The sequence below is a fragment of the Heteronotia binoei genome, chromosome 4 (assembly GCF_032191835.1).
Source record: "Heteronotia binoei isolate CCM8104 ecotype False Entrance Well chromosome 4, APGP_CSIRO_Hbin_v1, whole genome shotgun sequence".
Lineage (NCBI taxonomy): Eukaryota > Metazoa > Chordata > Lepidosauria > Squamata > Gekkonidae > Heteronotia > Heteronotia binoei.
In genome coordinates this window covers 115,644,330-115,653,013 of record NC_083226.1, presented here as the reverse complement: position 1 = coordinate 115,653,013, position 8,684 = coordinate 115,644,330, and the positions used below count along the sequence as shown (strand labels likewise).

General features: G+C 42.0%; 1 non-coding gene across 1 annotated transcript; it reads left to right on the top strand.

Moving 5' to 3' along the window:
- The first annotated feature begins 943 nt into the window (after positions 1 to 943).
- On the top strand, positions 944 to 1,053 carry LOC132570649 (U6 spliceosomal RNA). Its single transcript, XR_009555352.1, has one exon. It is a non-coding gene; the product is annotated as a U6 spliceosomal RNA (small nuclear RNA).
- Positions 1,054 to 8,684: the final 7,631 nt, after the last annotated feature.

Below are 8,684 nucleotides of genomic sequence, written 5' to 3'. Positions count from 1 at the left end.
TGATTTAATTTCAGATCTTATCTGGTCCTGGGACGACATTATTAAAGCCTGGAAAACTGTAATCTGCTCAGATAACTCTTTAATTGTCTTAGCCATGATGATTTATTTCAGGAGTTACGCGAGACCACTGAGTAATTAACCTGGGCGTTGCCTCGTTAATTTGATAGTAAAAGTTGTTTTCTTACCCTCTGGGACCCCAGAAAGGAATTCTTATGTTCTTCAGACCTTCGTAAGTAAGCTCCTTCTTCAAATAATCTTGCCAAAGGGTTATTTACATTCTTTTGAGCTATTTAAAATTCCAATCCAAAGGGGAGGACGAGCAAACAGCCGGCTTGGTTAACGCATGCGTACAAACCCCCCTTGCTGCCCCATCCTAAACCTCTGCATATTGCTGATGCAGCATGAGCACCACTGGTCCATATCCTAGGCTTATTCTGCAGAGGAGACCAAAATAAACAAAAGATTTTGCATCAGTTTGCACATAGCATAGCAATTGCACCAGGAACCATTCACAACTCAAGGCCAGGGGAGCCAGTGAGAACATGGCCTGCATGAGTGGCACTGGGGCAGCTTCTCAGCAAGGAGAGGGAATGGTTTGGGATAGGTAGGGGACAAGGGGAGGGGAGAAGTGGAGGAAATAAAAGGAGGATTCAAGAACAGGCTGGAGAGGAAGTTGCTGGCCACCTCAGGGGGCCCAGTGGTAAAGTCCAGCAGGGAGGAGGATGGATCCAGGTTGCAGCAACAGTCTATAAATATATTGATTGCATGAGTGATCAGATTTGTATATTTTTCCAGTACCAAAACTGTTTTTCCATTAGGGATAATGGGATGGAAAGGAAGTAATCTCATAGTCTAAGCAATGCTCATATTTGAGACAATTGTATGGTAGATTTTTTTTTTTAAGACTACATCAATAATATATGAATGGATCTCAAACAGTTAGGTACTTGCTTTGGCAGCGCATATACAAGAACTGAAACAATACAGAGAAGATCAGCACAGCTCCTACACAAGGGAGGACACAACCTATAATAGGACATAGCCCCAGATTTTGGGGGAGGGGGGGATCAGCAAATCTTTAAAATTCTGCCCAGGTAGAACTGTGAAAGCTTTCTTTTGTGTTGCAAACATCCACTTGTTTAACTGTTGCTTGTGACAGATGGAGACTATCACCTACTTTAAAGGGTCTTGTAGAACAATAAAATATCTGTGGCTTAATCATTTTGGTGTTTTAGCAATGAAACCATGTGTGCTAAAGCTTCCAGTTAAATTAGATCCCCAATAAATTAATTAAAAGCCTCATAAAAATCAGTATTTATTTCTCCAATTGACAATAAATGTCCTCATCCATAATTTTATAGAGTGATATTAAGGATATGCCCAATGTGTGTAAAATGTAATAGTGAGAAATACACTTCTATGCAATTATTGCTGGAGAAAGGCTTTATAGTTGTATATCTACATAGAATTGCATCTGGGTCTCAGGTTCTTACAGATAATTGAAGCTGAATGTGGGCTTTTTCAGCCTCAGTTATTCATTTATGAGTGCAGGATTACATAGTTTGAAGAATAGCTGAAGATTTAAATTAAGTGTGCAAGTGCATTGCATATTTTAATCGATTTTTCAGCATTGAGACCAGAGGATTAGTGCTGTAACCTTATTCAAAACGCATGCTGAATCTGAAACACAAATATGTAGAAGAATCAACTGCTTAGATATCAAGGACAGATAGCTTATGAAGCTCTTAAAATCCATCTACTTATTGAATGCATTCCTCTGCTTTCAAGGGGCATAATGCCTTGCATTACACGCTGCAGGTAAGCTCTTCTCCTACATTTCTTATCTGAGTGCCTGCTGGAGATCTATTAAATTCAACTACAATTTGGCGAGATGATAACTTTTCTCTCCTTAATGGAGCTGTTGTTTACTCATAAATGGTGGTGTCAGACATCCCAAACAGAATATTCAAAATAAAGCTGTCTTCAGCCAAGCCTGCCTGTCACTTTGAAGAATGTCTCAATTTCACTTTACTGCTGAGTATATCAATATGCCAGATCATTGTCATTCCCTTGGTGTGATCAGAATATCATAAATAAATGTGTGCAATTTAGCTCTGGAAGGGTTTAATTTATTTTAACAAAAGTCGCAAAATACTGTCAGTCTAATTTAAACAGAAAAAAGCAGCTGTGGAAGATTAGGAGGAGAAAAAAGGCTACAAACTGCAATCCTTCACACACCATATGGTAGCAGATACTGAGACAGAACAAGTGAATGAAAAACAAATTCACCATGCATGCAATACTTCTTTCAGCATTAAGCCTCATTGTAAAAGCTAAAACATGATTGCTTTCACTCAGTACTCAGAGATAAATATCTTTTTCCTACTGCTGTTCAAAAGATCTATGCCACAGCCTGAATAAAGATCATTGGCTCATCTGACTCTCAGCTTTTAGCTCTTTAACAATGTACAACAACTTAGTAGAATGTAGCCAGCAGAATGATTAAAGCATCTAACTAGGACTGGAAAGCCCTGAGTTCAAGTTCCACCTGGCATGAGGCACACTAGGAGACCTTCAGTCTACCCCCTGCCTCACTGGGCTGATATGAAAACAAGAAATGATAGAAGAGAACTGTGTATGCTGTCCTGAGTTCTAAAGGGAAGGATAAAACTATGAAAGAGAGAGAACACTAGTTACAATTTATTTTTAGTCTTACACATTTCTCCCTTTTCAAATGTTTCTGTTGATACCTGTCCTACAAAGTATTATGTGCGGGTGCTCAACTCAGATGATCCACTCAGACTCTCCTGGTGGCCTCTATTGCATGGCTAGGCTTTTGGTCTGCTTAGCAGGCAAGACTGATGGCATCTAACAGAGGGCATTCCTGTGTATTTTGGATCAGAAAAGAATCCCAAGTGTTTAGTCAAGTCAGGAGAGATGCCATTGAAATATCTGGGCACTGTAGTGTGATTTCTAGAGCAAGCTTCACAGTTCTTCAAATAGATTTCTAGCCCTATTTAGTTATCTCAGTCTCTCCCCACCCATGTAAAATAGGGGATGTCATTCTTTGAAGCTGTTATAGTATAGCAGTTACACCACTGATCTGGGAAACCCAAGTGCAAATTCCCACTCTGTCAGAGAAGCTTGTTGGGTGACTTTTGGTCAGTGTCAGCCTAACCTACCTTACTGGCTTTGTTGTGAGAATAAAATGGAAAGGGTGACATTATAAGCCACTTTGAGTCCCCACTGTGGATAATAAAAAGGTAAAGGTAGTCCCCTGTTCAAGCACCAGTCATTTCCAACTCTGGGGTGACGTTGCTTTCACAACTTTTTCATGGCAGACTTTTTATGGAGTGGGTTGCCATTGCCTTCCCCAGTCATCTACACTTTCCCCCCAGTAAGCTGGGTATTCATTTTACCGACCTCGGAAGGATGGAAGATTGAGTCAACCTTGAGCCGGCTACCTGAACCCAGCTTCCGCCAGGATTGAACTCAGGTTGTGAGCAGAGCTTAGGACTGCAGTACTTCAGCTTTACCACTCTGCACCACTGAGGATAATAGTGAGGTATAATTGGTGTAAATGAAACTAAATAAACATTACTTTAAATCTAATTCTGAACTTGGCCCATCATGCAATTAAAAAATCCACAAGGTACAGAAAAGGAAGATGTTCCTACAAATGTGGACAATTTCCAGGTTTGTAGAACACCCCCCCCCCAACCCCCCCCCCCTAAAATATTGGGAATTTCATTCCCCAAATATGGAAAAATTGTTGCTGCTATTATTATTATATGTGTGTTTCTGATTACTCTGATGTTCTTGATTCAGTTATAATGATTCAGTGGGATTATCGGTGCTGTGGAGTAATAGCTACCTCCTTTCAGCCACTAAAAGCAAGTTTAATTAATTTGGTTTTACAGGCCCTGCGGAACTGTGGCAGGTCCCTCAGGGCTCTGATGTTTTCAAAGAGGGCATTCCAGAAAGCAGGGGCTATTACTGAAAATGCTCTGGCTCTTGTGATGGACAGTCGAGCCTCTTTTGGTCCGGGGATCTTAAAGAGGTTTTGAGACACCAAACAGAGTGATCTCTGGGACACATATGGGGAGAGGCGGTCCCGAATTTCAGCTGATTATGGCTGATTGTGGCAGATTGCAGGGCAGAGGGAATATTGCTTTAGTAGGATATTTTTGAGCCTCTTCAAAACACCCTTACACTGGTCTGGTTCTCTTCATCAGTAAAGAATTTTGTTGTGTTTATGCTTCATTCATTATTACTGTGTACTGATTTTGTTCACAGAAGTGTGCATGTGTATGGATATTTATGGTATGTTTTAAAACCTGCAAAAGGTTTTGGAATGTTCCAGTGCATATACCCATTGTTCTGGGAAAAGTCAGATAACTTTCACCTTGCACAATATTCTCAAAGGGTGGAACATGTGATGAAGTCAGGCAGTTAGCCTGGTAGCTGGGAGCAGCTTGCACTAATTGGCTGATCAGCAGCCATGGTTACTTAATGTCTCAATTTCTAGAGGGCTTGCAGAGTGAGGAGAAAACGCCTCACAGAGTGAGTTCTGCTGGAGTACTGAAGCAGTTCAGAGCTGGGAGATCACTCTGGTGTTAGTTCAGTCTGGAGACTGAGAAAGATAGTTGTGAAAATCAGCTGGGAAGGAACTGAAAGAGCCTGTAGGCTGAGTTCCTTGGGAGGCAGAACTGGTTCTGGAGTTCTGTCTGAGAGAGTTATTGTGAAGAAACTCTCCGACTGGAAGCTGAGGAGTCCTGTCAGCACATCCTGTTTAATTTGAGAACACCAACACACACAGAAAGGGAGAGTAGATTCTTGTGGCTGAGAGGAAATCCCAGGATACAGACAGGGAAACTATTTGGGTTGGACTGATAAACACAGGATTGAGGGGTTTGGTAATAGCACTCAAAAGGTGTGAGTCCTGTATGCTATCTGTGAGGGGATTTATCTGGCACTAGTCAGAAGTCCTCAGTGTGAATGGCAAAGAGTGTGTGTCCCTTTTTTATTTTGGGGGCTGGGAAGCCCAAGTTTAGGAGAATAATCAGTCTCTGCTTAGAGTGTTCCTATAGTGCTAAGGAAGCACTGCTTGCCTGTTTGAAAGATTACCTGCTAGTTAGTTTGATAAACCTTCTGCCAGTTTTATAGAGTTTATATATATTAAGCATGCCAGTGTTTTATATTTTAAACTATTCAGCCTGCACAATCACTGGTGATTAGAGTTTGTCTATTTTGTTAAACATATATGAAGAAAGGCTAAAACGCTTGGGGCTCTTTAGCTTGGAGAAACGTCGACTGCGGGGTGACATGATAGAGGTTTACAAGATTATGCATGGGATGGAGAAAGTAGAGAAAGAAGTACTTTTCTCCCTTTCTCACAATACAAGAACTCATGGGCATTCAATTAAATTGCTGAGCAGTTAGGTTAAAACGGATAGAAGGAAGTACTTCTTCACCCAAAGGGTGATTAACATGTGGAATTCACTGCCACAGGAGGTGGTGGTGGCTACAAGCATAGCTAGCTTCAAGAGGGGGTTAGATAAAAGTATGGAGCAGAGGTCTCCCTTGCCTTTTGTAATCCAATAAATAACTTTTTGAATTTGAAAACGTTTGGTGCCTAATTTATTTTCTGACAGAGTTTTCTTTGGTCTGCCTGAGGTACTGGGTGGAGGTGACAAGAAAAATTAATAGTGGTCACCCACCCAAGCTGCCCCTGACTGGTTCCTCACAGTACCATAGAGTTTTTACCCCAAATGCTAGAGCATCCCCTACACGATGTGACCAGTGCAATGTCATCACTTCTGGGTGATGTCATCATGTTGTGCATGCTCTGCACATGTGCAAGAACTCCCATGCCAATGTAGGATATGGCAACCCTAATCTGGGAGGAGGCTTAGAGTGGAAATGACATCCTGTATACCTTCTGCTGTAAGTCTCCTTGCCACCATTTACCAAGTGAGAAGGGGTAGTGTTGGAATGAAAAGTATGCAGGATGTCACCAGTCATTTGATTGGGGAAAGGCTTGAAGCAGAAAGTAAACTCAACAGGGAGGGCAGAATGAGAAGCCTTGTACATTCCCTACTTGTTCACTATTATGATGAATACATATAAACAGAATAATGAAATTTCTTCCCCTAAATATATTGTGTAAACATAAGCCCTATGATTTTTATGTTGGCCTCAATCTAGAAATAACACCAGGAAGCTAGTTGTATTGGTAGTTCCATACAGCAATAGATGCTGGACAGAAAACGTTGCTTTAGCCCTGATCAATATTCTGGTGGATCAGCCTGGAGGGCCACTCCTCCATCTTGTCCCCTAATGTCAAACTGGTGCTTTGAGAGCCTTCTGAATGATGCATCTGTGATCGCTTGTTAGATTGAGAAGAGGGAGCCGCCCTGATGAGTCCCAACACCCTCTCTTTCCACCATGCATAAAAGCTGATTGATACTGTGGAGAATGTCACTCATCAGTTCCTCAAAGCACTGCTTTGATTTAAAGAACATCAAATGAGGTCCTGGGGGTGCAAGGAGAATACTGAATGTGGCTTATTTTAGCTTCAGTAAGATCTCCCTGCACACAGAAACTTGTTTTCACACACCAGTCTGCCTCACTAGATTGGTTGAATGTGCTCAGCATCACAGTGCCTGTGTGTGTAGGAATAGCCTTTCCATTTTAAGGTTTTTCAAACAAAACCATCTGAGTTTCTCTTTCACCACTGTGCTCTAACCATACAAATTACTATTCCTTACTATATTGTACATGAAGCGGTAGCCCCTATTTAGCAGAAGAGACAAGAGAACTACCTCTTAATTGCTAAGATTTCAAAACACTATGGTATGTGTGAATAAAAGATCATCCCTTGTGTTCTGTAGCTAGAGAGTTGAGGGAAAAAAATTAACCTCAGCAGGGGTTACCCTCAGAACTCATAGGTAGCTGACCCTTGATTGTGCCTTCCTAGAAGGCAGTGCTATGTGAGCACAGAATTACTAGCACTCATGTGGAGCTGAGAGAACATCAAAAGGATTTCTTTAGGAAAACTAGGTTTGTAAAACTCCCTTGGATATATATTGTAGGCTTTACTTTTCTCTTCCCAATGCAAGCTTGCTACTGAATAATTTTGTCAGTTTGTTAGTGAACAATGCATTTGTTTATACATCACAACATTTTATCAGGTTAGAGACTTTGGTGGTTTACACATAGAATCGTAGAGCTGGAAGGTCCTTCCAGGATCATCTAGTCCATTCTCCTGCACAATTATTACCTGGTCTGATAATGGTCTTCTGAAGGCCTTTTTTCATTAATAATCTGGCATAAATTAGTCAATGACAGCAAACTATGAAGCAACAATTCAGGAACAGCACAAGAGAAGAAAGAAATAGAGGTGAGGAAATGGGGAAGGCAGAGGCAAAAGGGCATTAGTAGGATGAAATGTGTGTCTAAGGGCTGAATCATTTGAGTGAAGAGGGAGGTGAGATGAGAAGGAGAAATGGTAATTTAGGAGACAACAAAAGCCTGAAGAAAATGGCTATCAAAGGAAAAGTTGTGAACTAGGCATGGAAGTGGTGAAAGATAAGAAACACTCTGTGGTAGAATGTCAAGAGGAGCCATTTCCTAGCTTTTAAAAAATGTTAAATTCTAAATATTTTATGTTGCAGCTTCACTAAACTATTGTTATTCTTCACTGCTTTGTTCCCAGGCCAGTGGATTGCACCCTCAGCATTTAGATGAAGGAAAATATCTATTCAGACATTTATATCACACCTTTCCCCATGGCTCCAGGTATCTTACAATACATAATTAAATATCAAACAACAATAAAACCCCAAATTCACCCTAAACTAACAAAGCCTATAAAATATAATGCCTGTACTCTATACTCTCTTGAAACCTCTGGTGAATAAAACAGCCCTACAGCATCTCCTAAAAAATTCAAAGTGTTACATTTCTCACATCTCCATTGGGAGCTCATTTAATAAAACTGGAACAACCACAGAAAATGTACTGGCCCTCGCTGATGCCAGGCGGGCCACTTTTCTAATGAAGAAACAACTAGAAGATGGCAAACTAAGAAATGTAACTGAGATGCCCAGTGCTTCAAACTGGAGCTTGAGGCAACAGGGGCGTTTGCTTTATTCTCTCCTACTATAGTGGCTGGATAGTAGCTCCATATGCAGCTACTGAATAAGATTGCCAGGTCCCATGTTCTCCCCAGTAGGGGGATTGGGGGGCATTCCAGGAGGGGGAAGGGCCATCCCCAACCTGATGGTATCATGCAGAGTAATGCCATCACATCAGGGACGCAACACCACATGCACATGCCTCCTGCTTTCCCCCAAAGCAGGGCAAATATGCACTGCCCCTACTTGAAAAGAGCAGGCACCCCATGCACCTGCCCTGCAAGCTGTGAATTTGCCACTTGCAGGGCAGGAGCAGGTGACCCCCCCACTTGTGCCTGCCATGCAAGCTGCAAATTCACTGGTTTGCAGGGCAGGCACAAATGGTGCCTGCTCTTTTCAAGCAGAGCTGTGGAGGATTGTTGGGGGCAGAGCTTCCCCCCACCAGCCAGTTGGCCAGCATCTGGGGGGAGCCCCAGAACTGGGGGATCCCCTGCTCCCACCTGGCATCCCTACTGCTGGGTGATTCTGGGTCAGCCACAGTTCTCT